Source organism: Rattus norvegicus, chromosome 13 (genome assembly GCF_021556685.1).
Source record: "Rattus norvegicus strain SHRSP/BbbUtx chromosome 13, alternate assembly SHRSP_T2T, whole genome shotgun sequence".
NCBI classification, from domain to species: domain Eukaryota; kingdom Metazoa; phylum Chordata; class Mammalia; order Rodentia; family Muridae; genus Rattus; species Rattus norvegicus.
The window spans coordinates 67,430,001-67,446,113 of record NC_141546.1 but is presented as its reverse complement, the minus strand read 5'-3'; the positions used below and the strand labels follow the sequence as shown (position 1 = coordinate 67,446,113).

Sequence of the window (16,113 nt, the reverse complement as noted above, 5' to 3'; positions counted from 1 at the left end):
GTTCTCAGTGATCAGTGTGAGTGATCTGCCTGCGTGCGGTGGCAGCAAGATCAGAGCTGCTCTTCCCTTTGGCTGTCATGGCGTGCTGGTCCAAGAGTAGAAATCTGGCCCCGTGCACACCACCCCAGCTCTTCTAGTCTTCTGCTTGTAGTGCCTGCCAGCCATCAGGTAGGAGTGGGTCACAGCTGGAACTGGGTAAAATTCCTCTCAGCTGAGGTGCTCCCAGGAGTGAACCAGAGCAGGAGCAGCCAACATCTGGCAGTTTCTCTTCAGACCTTCTAAGACTGTGCCTCAGGGGTGGGGCACCAGCAGGGATCACCTCGGTATTGCTCCAGGCCACCCAGAATGCCTGTGCTGGCAAAGGGGTAGTGGAAACTCAGTTCTGCTTCCCCGGGCATGGGGCTGGAGAGCGGGGCCCCATCCTTGGCATCTGTGTTAAGCCATGGAGGTTGACTTCCTATCTCTGGACCAAGAGCAGACTCTCCCAACTCCGGTTTTTGAGTGTGAACCTGGCCCTTTCCTCCGTATCACTGCTCTTTATAATTGGTCCTCCCCTATGGGGCTGTGAGAGTCGTTCCACCAGGGAAAGTCTGGCTTACAGGGAGGCTATCCACTCACCAGGGGGATGTTTGTGGAGCACACCACAGTTTCTGACCTCAGGTAATCCAAACTCAGACAATGGGTCCTTCCCAAGCTGCCTCCTGGCTGCGGCAGCCCGAGTGAGGGTTTGCTGGAGGTGAGAGGAACTCCTTTTCCAGACCAGGGTGCCGTGTAGATTTCTGGTTCTTACCTTCCTAGGCCTCGAAACCATAAGGCTTTGGGACTTAGCAGTGACTAGGATTGCTGGTGTTCCCTCTGATAGGATGTCCTGGGATTCTTCCACCTTTACCCTGCACGGGATACTCTGGGTATGGATCTGGGCAACAGGCACTGGGACATTATTTTATTTTTTTGTGCCTGCTGTCTCAGATTCATTCTCTGTCTGTCTGTGTCATTCTCTCTGTGTGTTTAAAAACGTGCATGCATGTGTGTGCATGTGTAGTCCAGAGGTAGATGATGGGCGTCTTCTTCAGTCACTGTACACTTCTTCAGTTTTGTGAGACAGGGTATACCATTAAAGCTGGAGCTCACCCATTCGTTCACATTGCAAGGCCAGCAAGCCCCAAGGGCCCTTCCGTCTACTGGCCCAGTGGACATTATAGGTCTGCCATGCCCAGTTTTTAAAATCTATTTTAATTTTTATGTGGGTTCTGAGCTTCAAACTGAAGCTCCCACTTTGCCGAGTAGCCGTATCCCCTGCCCCATTTCTTGTCTTTTATATTGCACTCCAGCGTCCTCCTGTGGTCATTCCTCTCACTGTGCAGCCATATATACCCCTGTTGCTTGGTTCCTCTTTGAGAAGGTGCAGGTGAGTGCTAATTTATGCAAAAAACTTAAGAATGGGCATTGGAGCAAATGCTGTCAAATGTATTTTTAAACAATACCAAGCTGTTGACCCGTTGGATGCCTCGTGTGTTTAACGTCTGGTGCCTTTGGCATGTGCTGCCCGCACAGTGATCTTGTGCCCAGTTGGCCCGGCAGCCCCAGGTTTCTCCTGTTGTCCCTGTGTTATTATAGTAGCAGTGCCCGCCTCACTCGCAAGGGCTCAGTGGACTTCTGCCTCTTATCTGTTCCTCATTGCACTTCAAGCCACGTCTTCTCTGCCACTGCTGTACTTCTATGTCAGACATCACTTTAAAAACCCTATTGAGCTGCCCGCTCAGTTGTCTGCACATCACCACAGTTCTCCTGGTCAAGTGCCACAGCCAAGCTTCAAGCAAGCATCTGCTCTACTCAAGGCTTTTGCCCTTCCAGCCAAGTCATCTGGTTGTGATTTGACCTGCCATTTTACTCCAAGAAGATCTTTAGATTCTGATTCTGTCATCCAAAGTGCTTACTTTTTTTTTTTTAACTTCATGCTGATCATTTTTAAAACATTTTAAAAACATTTTTAAAAGTTCATTCAGCCTCTGATGAGCCCATGGCAGGCTCCATTCCAGGGAAGGAGCAGTGGACCACCTTATGAGGCCTTTCCCCCAGAGAGCTGACGTTTATGTCTCAAACCAAGCAAGCAGGACTCCCAGGACACAGGAACTGTGATGGCCATTCTTGCTTGTCAAGTTGACGACGACAAACAGCTGAGTCCAACCATGGGGGTTTTAGTTAACTGGATCATTTGAGGCTGGAAGACCAACACCTTCTCAGAGCAACCAGTGCAAAGGGAAGAAGCTTTGCTTTTCCTGCTCACCCTTATTTTCGCAGCACATTCACTATCCTGCCGCTGAGGTGTTGCTTCACTGCATTAGGGCTTCCTCCTTCAGATCCAGTGTGTGCTGCGAGCAGCTGAGCCATGCAGATCCTGGACCGAACAGCTACCCTTGGCCATTCTGCCACTGTTGAGCTGGCTGGACCCAGACTGTAAACCGCTGGGAATATGTAAAATTTATTCTATTAGTTCTGTTCCTCTGGAGAACCCTGAATAATAAATAATACAGCTTCCCAGGAGGCTCATCTAAAGTCCTATAGCTGGTCATTAGATACTTTCTTCTGGATTAATATCAGCTAGAAAACAGAATTCAGTTGTCATTTAACAGACAATGAGTCTGTATTATCACAGAACTTAAACTTTTCCTTGTCAATAAAAAACTCTTACTTTCAAGAAATCCCTTTAAAAACATCATATGCCTAGGCCTGGAGGAATGGCCCAGCAGTGAGGTCCTGTCCTGTCCTTCCAGGGACCTGTGTCAGGCAGCTCACCCAGCTCCTGATGTCCTCCTGTGCTGACCTGGGAACCGGCACACATGCAGCACTCTCACACGTATGTGAGAGAGATAAGTGCACCGTGTCTGGGCACACATGCAGCACTCTCACACGTACAGTGAGAGATAAGTGCACCATGTCTGTCTCACTTCCTGGGCTTCGTCTGCTATGAAGAAGGATATTCGCCTTGAACTTAGGCACTCTCAGGGAGTGAGCGCTGAGTTCTTCCTGGGGCTCCAACCATAAGCTTCCTGGAGTTCTCTTTCTGCTTTCTTTCTCTTTGAGGTAGGGTCTCACATACCACAGACCAGCCTCGAATTTACCATACAGTCCTGTGTGGACTTGAACTCCACCGATCCTTCTGTCTAATGCTTGGATGAAAGGCATGCATCAACATGACTGTCTTTTGTGCTTTGAAAATAAGGCTTTTCCTTCATTCCCTTGGTCCTTCCCATATCTGCTAAGAGTGCTTAAAGATGGTTTCCCTCTTTTCATGTTCTTTGTGAATATAAGATAGCTATAAATGTATTGTTACTTATGTCAGCCGGGACATAGGATGGAAGCTTTATTTCTTTCATCTCTCTTTTGTAAGACAGGTAGGGAAACTGGGCCCTGCCTTAACATCTCACTCAGTCCTGGCTTCTGTCACCTCTCTGAATGTATGGAATTCTTTGTTTAAGAATTCAGCAGTTGCTGGGTTTTTTTTTGTTTGTTTGTTTGTTTTGTTTTTGTTTTTGTTTTTTGTTTTTCCCCTGTTGTGTGCGAAAGTGTAAGTGTCTCCTTTAGACCAAATTGTGTCAACATGAGATAAGTGTGTGAGGAAGGCAGGGTCACATGGGTTCTGAAGCACGGAGCTGGGACTTGGAGCCTGTTCAAGAATGATTTGAGGGGGGTTGGGGATTTAGCTCAGTGGTAGAGCGCTTGCCTAGGAAGCGCAAGGCCCTGGGTTCGGTCCCCAGCTCCGAAAAAAAGAACCAAAAAAAAAAAAAAAAAAAAAAGAATGATTTGAGGGTAGATGGAGAACAGGATATCCCTGGAATGAACATGGACCAGGGTCTTGATAAAATGCTACCCCAAAGTCTTTCTGATGTGATGATGGCATTAATTTCCCACATACAGTTCCCCACCTCACTGATGATTCAAGCCCTTAATTTTCTTTTCTTTTCTTTTTTTCAGAGCTGGGGACCGAACCCAGGGCCTTGCGCTTGTACCGCTGAGCTAAATCCCCAACCCCTCAAGCCCTTAATTTGCAGTGTTCTTTTACTTCATAACAATGAAGCTCTTAAAACAGATGAGTTTTGATCCAGTGGGGTTGGATAGGGAATAACAATTTGAGGCAAACCCCACTTGCTTTCTTGTGCAGTAGCCAGTGCCTATTTATTTGATTTTCCTCATAATAATGAAACAAAGACTTGGTGTGTCAGTGTGTAGACTATGAAACAGCGAGATGTTGCTTGATCTCTGTGCAGCAGATTGGTTGACCTAAACTGTCTGATCTCTCTCTGTAGATTGCTATTCCTTCCTGCCAGGGTACTATAACCAGTGAGTTTACTTTTTATTGGTTTGTGCCAGTCTTACCTCCCAAAAGATTTCGGTTTCTGTTGAATTATCAGCAACATGACTACATTATTTTCTTACTCTGAGAGAGACCCCCATCTCTTCTGGTTACTGCTGCATTTTTAGGTCTGATCAGTGCCAATGGTGTGTTGCCATGAGAGCTAACTATGTGGACTAATCGGCACAAAACTGTGCACCAAGCTTAAATTTCCTCTACATCACTTGTATTTTGATGTTGATGAGCTGGGAAGCAAATGCATATAGATTTGTACACGCACGCACACGCACACGCACACACGCACACGCACGCACCCTAGAAGTATGAGAGTCTCTAAAAATGTTACAGCCGGAAGTGCACACCGACCTCCTGAGGTTTCGGAGAAGCTCTGTTGCTTTGTGAATGTTAACGTCCCATGTCAGCTGTCAGCAGTATGGCAGAAATAGAAGAGTATCTTTCAAGGGTGGAGTTAGAGTCGAGACCTTTCTTGTCACTTGTATTACAAGCTCCAAAAAGCCTCAGAGGTTGGTGGAGCTGGGCATTGCTGTTCTGATGCTTTGTGCCTCTAAGTGGGCAGACCAGGAGCCCTGGACCCCAAAGGTTAGGAGAGCTTCACTGCGCAGGTGTGAGCACATCTCAGCGGCAGGGGGGCCGAACCAGCTGCTGGCGTCTTCTGCAGATGCCATAATTCTTGTTCTTCCTCCTCCTCCACCTGAAGTGGAAACTTAAGGGTTCTTTGGAAAGTCAGTTGGATGGCGTTTTGCTGGGGCAAACACGTGAAGGAACGTTTAGCTGAAGGGAACACAGGTGAGGGACTAAGGCAGACTGGCGAAGGAACGCTGAGCTGAAACAGACACAGGAGAATGGATGTTCTGCTAAAGCAAGCGTGTGAAAGGACACGTGATGAAGGGTTCTCTGCTAGTAACACACATTACGTAGTTGATTTACATTTGTCAGGAGTTCATAGACAGAAACACGCCAAAAAGCTTCTGCTGGTGTACTGCAGATTCTTGGACTCGGGTTGATTGTCTGAGTGGTGTCAACTGAGACAGATGCACCTGCTGGGGCAAGACTGGGGAGGACGCGTGATGTTTGGAGGACCTGACAGACGGTGATGGAAGCTGAGCTTGACTTGTTATAGAACCAGCTGTACAACGCTTGTGGGTCTCGAGTCTTTGCTGATCTTCTCTTCCCTGAGAGAGGCATAGTCAAGAACTTCTCCTGGTCCCTCCTGCTGGCTGAGGACTGGCTGTCTCTGCCAGGTAGTGCCATGCTGCTGATTCCTGTTCACTGTCTCGACTCTACTGAACTGGACTGCCGATGTATCTGGGAAGTGTTTGTGAGTGGATCGAGCTGCCACTGCTGACCTGCGAACTGAACTGCCGATTTCCACACAGCACAGATGGGAGTTTCTCCAAAGACCCTTTCTAAACAGGTCCATCCCCTTAGCCCCCCATCCTTTCTTTTCCACTCCCTCTGGTGGGTGTGGGTTAAAAGGGAGGTTAAAGTGCTTAAGAACCATCATTAAAAATAGGTTTAAAAAAATTAAAGTTACATCACCCCTCCCTCTCCTCTTTCTTTTCCCTCCCTCCTCCTTTTCTCCCTCCCTCCCTCCTTTCCTTCCTTTGTTTTTGTTTTTTTCAAGTCAGGATTTCTCTGTGTAGCAGCCCAGGCTGTCCTGGAACTCTCTTTGTAGACCAGGCTAGCCTCAAACTCACAGGGATCCACTGCCTCTGCCTCCCAAGTGCTGGGAATAAAGGAGTGCACCATCACACGTGACAGAAGCTCAAATTCTTTTTTTTTTTTTTGTCTTTTTATTTTTTTTATTTTTTTTTAATTTAGAGAATACTTTATTAGTTTTTGTAATCAAACCCACGTATATAAGACCTTACATATTTAATACAGTGTGTTACCCCTGTACAAATGGAAAAAACTTAAGTTCAACATTTCTAGACCAATATGGCTGTTAATTTCTGTACAGTGCCAACTCAACACAGTAAACGGGGATACTTTTTTCGAAAGTTGACAGCACAGGTAAAGTTTCAAAAAATTCAAATTATATATCTGTATATATATATTTATATTTATATAAAAAGACCAATAATAGCAGTGTGTTATGCATCAACAGCAGCAACAGCTTTTCCAGGTTCTGCAGTCATCTGAACAAAACTGTAGAGACATCCAGCACACTCCATTAAAAAAAAAAAAAGTAAAAAAACAAAACCCGAGAAAACAGCACAGTTCTGTTACTCTTGTGGTACCTGGCACCATTTTTTTTTAAATTAGCTTCTCAATCATCATCTGGAAAGAAAACATTCTGAGCAACATCATTAAAAACAGCTCTGATAAAGCACGGTCACTACTACATATCATAAAGCAGGTACAAGCTATTTTACATCCACAGAGGTATGATACAGTACTGTCCTACATCTATAATACTAGAGGATACAATTTAAAAGGCATTATTTGAGACTTGATTCTACTTTTCCAGCAGAGGGCCCAAAGGATGGTGTGACACAGCTTTGTAAAGAAACATACTCTAGACAGGATTTCCTTTCACTAGTGGCATACTTCTAAGGATTCATTCTCTCCATGAATGTCAGCTAAAACCGTTATTAAAAAAATGAAATATCCCTAGAACAAAACCGTATAACCACCGGATTCACATGAAGATGACCTAGTGGAGACAAGCTGGACCTCACCTTACCAACAAGCTATCAAATCTGTTATGTTAAAACAGTGAGACCTCCAAGGAAGGAGATGCCAAGTAGTGCTTCAAAGCTTCGGACCACAATCAAACACAGCATCCTTTTCAACAGAAGCAGAAGCTCATCTGAATATGCTCATGGATGCTGACATCAACATTTAATCATCTCCTCACTCATCCAGGAAGAGGGGGAGATCAGTTACTACTGTACTTTATTGTGTTCAACCAAATCACCATGTTACAAAAATAGCAAGCTGCCATAATAAAAAATAAGGCTCCTCTATCCAGCACCAGATAGCATCATTTTACTTTCAAGCCTAGAAATTGCACACTTGTATATAAACCAATCGAAGATGAGGATTGAGAGTTCATCTTGGTGGATTTTTCCTTTGATGAATATGAAATGTCCTTCCTTATCTTTTTTGATGACTTTTAATTGAAAATTGATTTTATTTGATATTAGAATGGCTACTCCAGCTTGCTTCTTCTGACCATTTGCTTGGAAAGTTGTTTTCCAGCCTTTCACTCTGAGGTAGTGTCTGTCTTTGTCTCTGAGGTGTGTTTCCTGTAGGCAGCAGAATGCAGGGTCCTCATTGCGTATCCAGTTTGTTAATCTATGTCTTTTTATTGGGGAGTTGAGGCCATTGATGTTGAGAGATATTAAGGAATAGTGATTATTGCTTCCTGTTATATTCATATTTGGATGTGAGGTTATGTTTGTGTGCTTTCATTCTCTTTGTTTTGTTGCCAAAACGATTAGTTTCTTGCTTCTTCTAGGGTATAGCTTGCCTCCTTATGTTGGGCTTTACCCTTTATTATCCTTTGTAGTGCTGGATTTGTAGAAAGATATTGTGTAAATTTGGTTTTGTCATGGAATATCTTGGTTTCTCCATCTATGTTAATTGAGAATTTTGCAGGATAGAGTAACCTGGGTTGGCATTTGTGTTCTCTTAGGGTCTGTATGACATCTGTCCAGGATCTTCTGGCCTTCATAGTTTCTGGCGAAAAGTCTGGTGTGATTCTGATAGGTCTGCCTTTATATGTTACTTGACCTTTTTCCCTTACTGCTTTTAATATTCTTTCTTTATTTTGTGCGTTTGGTGTTTTGACAATTATGTGACGGGAGGTGTTTCTTTTCTGGTCCAATCTATTTGGAGTTCTGTAGGCTTCTTGTATGCCTATGGGTATCTCTTTTTTTAGGTTAGGGAAGTTTTCTTCTATGATTTTGTTGAAGATATTTACTGGTCCTTTGAGCTGGGAGTCTTCACTCTCTTCTATACCTATTATCCTTAGGTTTGATCTTCTCATTGAGTCCTGGATTTCCTGTATGTTTTGGACCAGTAGCTTTTTCTGCTTTACATTATCTTTGACATTTGAGTCAATGATTTCTATGGAATCTTCTGCTCCCGAGATTCTCTCTTCCATCTCTTGTATTCTGTTGGTGAAGCTTGTATCTACAGCTCCTTGTCTTTTCTTTTGATTTTCTATGTCCAGGGTTGTTTCCATGTGTTCTTTCTTGATTGCTTCTATTTCCATTTTTAATTCCTTCAACTGTTTGATTGTGTTTTCCTGGAATTCTTTCAGGGATTTTTGCGATTCCTCTCTGTAGGCTTCTACTTGTTCTCTAAGGGAGTTCTTTATGTCTTTCTTGAAGTCCTCCAGCATCATGATCAAATATGATTTTGAAACTAGATCTTGCTTTTCTGGTGTGTTTGGATATTCCGTGTTTGCTTTGGTGGGAGAATTGGGCTCCGATGATGCCATGTAGTCTTGGTTTCTGTTGCTTGGGTTCCTGCGCTTGCCTCTCGCCATCAGCTTATCTCTAGTGTTACTTTGTTCTGCTATTTCTGACAGTGGCTAGACTGTCCTATAAGCCTGTGTGTCAGGAGTGCTGTAGACCTGTTTTCCTGTTTTCTTTCAGCCAGTTATGGGGACAGAGTGTTCTGCTTTCGAGCGTGTAGTTTTTCCTCTCTACAGGTCTTCAGCTGTTCCTGTGGGCCTGTGTCTTGAGTTCACCAGGCAGGTTTCTTGCAGGGGAAAAGTTGGTCCTACCTGTGGTTCCAAGGCTCAAGTTTGCTCGTGGGGTACTGCCTAAGTCCTCTCCGCGGCGGCAGCAACCGGGAAGATCTGCGCCGCTCTTTCCGGGAGCCTCCGTGCACCAGGGTTCCAGATGGCGTTTGGTGTTTTCCTCTGGCGTCTGGATGTGCACAGAGTGCAGTCTCTTCTGGTTTCCCAGGCGTGTCTGCCTCTCTGAAGGTTTAGCTCTCCCTCCCACGGGATTTGGGTGCAGAGAACTGTTTATCCGGTCTGTTTCCTTCAGGTTCTGGCAGTGTCTCAGGCGTAGGGGTCCTGCCGCTCCTGGGCCCTCCCCTACGGGAACCCAGAGGCCTTATACAGTTGCCTCTTGGGCCAGGGATGTGGGCAGGGGTGGGCAGTGTTGGTGGTCTCCTCCGCTCTGCAGCCTCAGGAGTGCCCACCTGATCAGGCGGTGAGGTCTCTCTCCCACGGGGTTTGGGAACAGAGAGCTGCTGTGGGCCCAGAAGCTCAAATTCTAATCTGAAAGTTTGTCAGTGTCTCATTTAAGTGTGAGTGTGTGTGTAGCTCTGTACTTAAAACTTCATCTCAAGTACTTATCAGTTCAGTCAATGTAAAAAATTCTTTTTATTTTTCTCCTGAAATGTTTCAAAGTTCACTTCTGTAGTAATGAAAGATTCTTAAACTTATTAAAAATAGGGCAAGAAAAAGCAGTGGCCTGATTCTGACTCAAATAAGCAGTGCCATCTACTGGTAACTATCTCAAATTACAAGCAAGAACAGGCATACGCCTCGCTTGGGAGAGTCTATATGTAAAGTGACTTTCAGAGAATGAGAAAGGTATTCCTCACCCAGTTACTACTCTGGGTGTGTATAATTAACAGGGCTTCTTATTTCTCCAAACATAGCAAAGACTGTGGACTTCTGTAAGGCCCCTTAATATCTATTTTTAAAAAATAGTAATATAAAAAATTGAAACGGGGTTGGGGATTTAGCTCAGTGGTAGAGCGCTGCAAGGCCCTGGGTTTGGTCCCCAGCTCCGAAAAAAAGAAAAGAAAAAAAAAAAAGAGAAAAAATTGAAACTTATGTGAAAAATTTTTATCGCCATCTCATTTCTGGAAAGGCTGAGGGTATTGTTAAATGGTATAATTAAGTGCGAGCTAATATAGCTAAAACAGAAGCATGGTAAGAATGTGATTGGACAATAACCTACCTTGTCCACACCCACTGTGTGTTGATGCAGTCATGGTAAGAATGTGATTGGACAATAACCTACCTTGTCCACACCCACTATGTGCTGATGCAGTCATGGTAAGAATGTGATTGGACAATAACCTACCTTGTCCACACCCACTGTGTGCTGATGCAGTCATCTTGTGAATCTTAGTTTGTTTACCACTTCAAACAGTTTCTTCTAGCAATTAACAAACTTTAATTAATTTAGGTGGAAATAGTAACTAGTATTAAATATATAATGGATGTGTAGAATCTTTGAATATAAATCTCAAATACACTTAAAGACCATAACAATTTCAAAATATTAAATCACCTTCTGTTTTACCTTTTGTCCTACTAACACACATTAGTTTGGATTTAGCATTAAGCATCACAAAATTAGTCTTCAGGATTTGTTTTTATTTTCCGTGTATGAGTGTTTGCCTGAATGTAAGTGTGGATACCATGCCTTGCTTAGTGGGCAGAGGAGGGCATTGGAGGCCCAGAGCTGTACTCAGAGCTGGCTGTGGATCGCCAGGTGGGTGCTGGGAACCAAGCTCTGGTCCTCTACAAGAGCAGCCAGCACAGTTGACTGCTTAGCGATCTCTCCGCCATTACGCTAGTCTCATTTTTGATAACTCTAAGCCTCACATTGGAGCTTCTCGCAGTTGCCGTGAGTTGTCATCTGCCATGCCAAGACAGTGTTGTTTTCAGGAGCCACAGCTGCTTATTGCATTGGCCCTCTGTGCAGCCTTCTTTTCCTGTGAGGAAAGCGGTGTCGTCTATGCTCATGTCCTGTATGCTCATGTCGTCTCTGCTCATGGTTGGGGCTCAGGTAGCACCACCTGGAAATTCGGCCGCCGGAACCCTACTTTAAACAAGCCTCTATTCAGTTTTCAAGTGTCCATTTGTGAGTGAATGTTTTTCCTTTCCAAAGGCTCAGGAACACGCACATCTCATTTTCACTTCTCTCTGTGGTACTTTCTTTCGGGGAATTTTCTGGTTCTTTGCTCTCTGTGCTAAAATAGCCAGTAGCCCCATTATCATCAGGAAATTTGGGTTTTCTTTTCTGGTTTTCCTGTTTCTCTCTTCCTGTGGTGTTTGGTTTCCTATGTGTCTGTTAACCACACCCATTCATACAGTACAGTGCAGATTTCCCAACATATTTAAATATTCATCACTACTACCTTGAAACCTTGCAGAAAGATTAACCGTGGCCTGTCGACTAGGCTGGTTGAGCCATGAACCTCCTCTGGTCACACAGGTTCCTGAGTGACCTTGTCTGGTGTAGCTCATGGCTCTGCAGCCTGGCCTCACTGAGCTCTAGAGGGGTCTGAGCAACTGTCTGCTTTTTGTTTTAACTGGTGGCATCTCAAACATGACCTAGCAAGAAAGACATCCTTGAGGCTATGACCCTTACCACATTTCTTCCGAAGACCAGTCCATTTTAGCTAATGGCATCACAGACTGCCTGTTTGAACAGTCTTCATCGTCTCCCTTCCTCATGTTCAGCACCAGCCTACCAGCCACGGCTGTCATAATACTTCTCCCAACCTTCTTTTCTCTCTTACTTAGGCTAACAGAATCACTTCTTTTTTTTTTTTATAGTATATGTCTTGAAATTCTTTTTTTTTTTTTAAAGATTTATTTATTTATTTCATGTATGTGGTTACACTGTCGCTGTCTTCAGACTCACCAGAAGAGGGCATCGGATCCCATTACAGATGGATGTGAGCCACCATGTGGTTGCTGGGAATTGAACTCAGAACCTCTGGAAGAGCAGTCAGTGCTCTTCACTGCTGAGCCATCTCTCCAGCCCCTAGAATCACTTCTTTTTTTTTTTTTCTTTTCTTTTTTTTTTCAGAGCTGGGGACCGAACCCAGGGCCTTGCGCTTGCTAGGCAAGTGCTCTACCACTGAGCTAAATCCCCAACCCCAGAATCACTTCTTAACTGCTTTTTTGTTAGTTTGTTTTTCTTTTCTGCATTTGTCCTGTCTACATTCCTGTAACATACTATTTTGCTACCTTTTTTCAAAAAAAATATACTTAATATCTGATATTATTCATGCATTGATCTGTATTTCCTCTGTGAGGCAGAACTCTACAGTAAGCTCTGTAGGACATAGAAATACCCTATAGCTCTTTATTTCACAGTCACTGAAGCTTCTGGTCAAAGTCGATCTTAAGTGAATAGAGGAAAGGAGGGAGGAAGACGGGAGGGAGGGAGGAAAGAGGGAGAAAAGAGGGAGGAAAGAGGGAGAAAGAGGGAGTGAGGGAGGGAGGAAACGGAGGAAGAGAAGGAGGAAACAGGGAGAGAGGAAGAGGGGGAGGGAGGGAGAGAGGGGGAGAAGAAGGGGAGGGAGGGAGAGAAGAATCTAGTTGTTTTGTTTTGTTTATTTTGTGTTTTGAGACAGGGTCTCACTATGCAGCCCAGGTTGGCCTCGGGGATTCAATGATCCTACCTCAGCCTCTAGAGTGTTAGGATTACAAGCGTGTGCTAACACACAGGTTACTGACACTCTTAGTATTTGAGGATTCAGGGAGAAAATAATATCCCTTTATTGTTTTTCTTGGGCATCATTTGTATAATGTTGTTGTTGTTATTATTATTATTATTATAAACAGGGTTTCTCTACATAGCTCGGGATGTCCTGGCACTCAAGGTTGGCCTTGAACTCACAGAGATTCATCCCCTTGCCTCTGTCTCCTGAGTGCTGGAATGAAAGGTATGTGACACCACAGCAGCCGGTAGAAGATGGTTATTTAGTAATGTGCTCTTCAGAATGATTTTGGGACAGTAATCTCCAGAATGTAGAGTCATTTAGAACTCTTGTATCTTGTAGCCTGAGAAGGTTCTAGAGCTTTTCTGTAGAAAATCCTGTTCCTTTGCCTTGAGTTCTTCCACCAAAGGTCAACTTCAGTGAAGAGGAAGTTGATACTGGACTTGATTAATAACTGGTAAAACTAGAAACTTAAAAGGCATGTTTAGTGATCCCAAAGTTCTATGTTTAAAAAAATATCAGTGACTATTAAGAAACAAAAAGCAAAATGAGGGACCAGTAGAGAGGAAGACTCATTGGTGATTCTGTATTTAGATTACTGAGACGTTTCGCTTTTGTATTAGTGAGAACTAGATTTCAATTATGTCCTGAGTGTCTTACTTCTGGAAGTTAGAAGTCTGTGTGTGTGTGTGTGTGTGTGTGTGTGTGTGTGTGTGTGTGTGTGTGTGTGTGTGTATGTGTGCTGGAGAGATGGCTTAGTGGTTAAGAGCACTCAGTGCTCTCTTCCAGAGGTCCTGAGTTCAATTCTCAGTGATCACATGGTGGATCACAGCCATCTGTAATGAGAACTGATGCCCTCTTCTGGTGTTTTGAGGACAGTGACAGTGTACTTACATACATGAAATAAATTGATGTAAGAAGAAAGTTTCCCCCCACTATTATTTCTGCCAGTGATATCGACTCTTTGTAATCTTTCCCCACTAATAAAAAAAAGGCTCTGCCGGGGTGGGGTGGGAGAATATTTATGAGTAGAACGGACAGCGTCAGTTTGTGTGCTATCCCCAGCCTCCTTGTCCAGCGCCCTGGCTTGGGGACCAGGGTCTCATCCTCTTGTGTTTTCTACTGTGAGGTCCAGGACTCCAGTGGCTGCTGTAAAAAGGCCCAGCTCTCAACCTGGAGAGTTAAAAAAAAAGTCTAAGTAATTTTTGATCATTTCTCTTGGATTTTTTTCCTTCTTCTTCTCTTGATTATGTGCAGCTGAGGACAATAATATATAAATATAATATAAAAATAACAGCACCATTTTTGTGGCACTGTCTATAAGGGTTTCAGGTTTTTGTGTAAGTTTGCAAGTATCCCCTCAGGATGCAGAGATGAGGGCTTGCACGTGTGACCTTGAGAGAATAGGAAGTGCCAAGAGGAGCTCTTTGGGCCACCTGTTCTCAACAGTTTCTTCAGCTTTGATTTAAAGAAGACCTTGGACGACCATTGATGCCGCCAGTGTTGCTTAAAGGGCATCCATTGGGCAGTGCTGTTAGCCTTTGCTCCTAAGACACAAGCTAGAAAATGCCCCGAGGGTCACACTATTGCTCGTACTCCAGTCAGTCCCCTTCCAGCTCGAGGCTGCATATTTTTTTTAGTATCTGGAGAACAGGAAAATTTTAAGAATTCCGAGCAGATTGTCCTGCTTTGGGAATATTGGCGGTCCGGCCGTCGAGGTCTTCCAGCAGGTGGTTACCTTTCCTGAGCTGTCCCGTGGGTTCAGAGAGCAGAGCTCGCACAGAGCAGGCTGACCGAGTGGAAGCATGGACTAAATCGCTTTCAGACGTGCCTTTCTCCATCTTTTATCCTTTAAAGGCAAAATACATAATTAAAATATATAAAATTCATCTCTACAAATCAGTAGCCTAATAAAAATGAGCGTTGAGTCAGTTACAAACATTTCTCTAGGCAAATTATGGATTTGGATTGAACTTTGAAATCACAAATTATATTTTTCTCTTTTCTCTCAATTAAATACTCCTTAAGGTCAGGGGAGTGACCTTATTCAGTTTGCTGTGTTTTGTTGAGACAGGTCTCACTAGCGGCCCATGGCTGTCTCAACTTCCTAGCTCTCCTGCCCCAGGATCCCCTCCCACTCTGGGTGGGTAGGCCTTCCTGAAGGCCCTCTCGGGTAGTCGGGACCTGAGGAGAGGAGGAAGAAGGTGTGCTATTTCCACCTTCCCATTTGCTCTTCTCTTCCTAGGGTGTTCTCATCTCCAGTCCTCTGGTAAACTCGTACTAATTTTCTCAGCACCCACTTTAAACATTCTGTTTTCTGAGATGACTTTCCTTACATCTCCAGCTGCACAGTTGTTTTTGTTTCCTCCCTTCTGCTGCTGTTCTTGACAAACTTGGTATGCGTAAATAATTGGCTCACATTCTCTGTGTCTCTGTCTCTCTGTCTGTCTGTCTCTCTGTCTGCCTGTCCCCACTCTCTGACACAGGGTAGGAATTTAAAGCTTCTTTTAAAAAGAGGGAACGGTGGTTCTTAGTCACTGTTCATCTCCTAACACAGAGGCTGCTCTCAGAGATGCTTTTCCTGGACCTGTCCTTTCCTTGGGCTGGAGTGGGTGTGGTGAACTGGCATCCCCAGCAGGCAAGGGGAGGGCGGCTGATTAATCAACAAATACTTGTTCTGTGTTTCAAGCATTGTGCCAAGTTCTGTGGAGGAGACTTGAGAGGAGTGAGGTGTAGTATGTCAGTTTTGGGGGGCCTTACTATCACTAGTTAGGTGTAAAGCCATGCTACTTGTATGAGTCATTTAAAGGGAAACGACTGCTAAATTATTAGAGTTGATACTGTGTATACAACACAGAAGCCAGAAAAGCTGGAAAATCCTGTGTAGTTAAAGAGGTTGGGAAAAGCTTCTTAGGAGACCCACAAGTTAATTTGAGCTCAGTGGTGTTGACTGAAGGAAGGGCCTGGGAGCTGGCAAGCCATAGGCTAGGCGGTCTTTGAATGGTTGACTGTGTGGGAACTGTAGAAGAGACTTTACTCTTGGGGACCAGAGTCCTTTTGTACACTGTGTTCAGGTTTTAGAGATACCTGGAACCTCTGAGTTATTAACAGAGTGCTTTATCTACCTGTGTGGGGGCAGCTCTCAGGGACAGTTCTCCAGGGAGAAGGTTTAGCTTTGAAAGATACAAACATAGATTTTGAAATTGTGTTATGACTTGTAATTTCAGTCACAAACAGGTAGCATTAACAATCATTTGCCTTTTGCTGGGGTTTGAAAGAAACAGAAGGAAGAATTCAGAGAC

General features: G+C 44.2%; 1 protein-coding gene across 4 annotated transcripts in view; it reads left to right on the top strand.

The window, feature by feature from the left end:
• The window catches only part of Rgl1 (ral guanine nucleotide dissociation stimulator like 1), a 278,552-nt gene that overhangs the window by 41,806 nt on the left and 220,633 nt on the right, over nt 1-16,113 (top strand).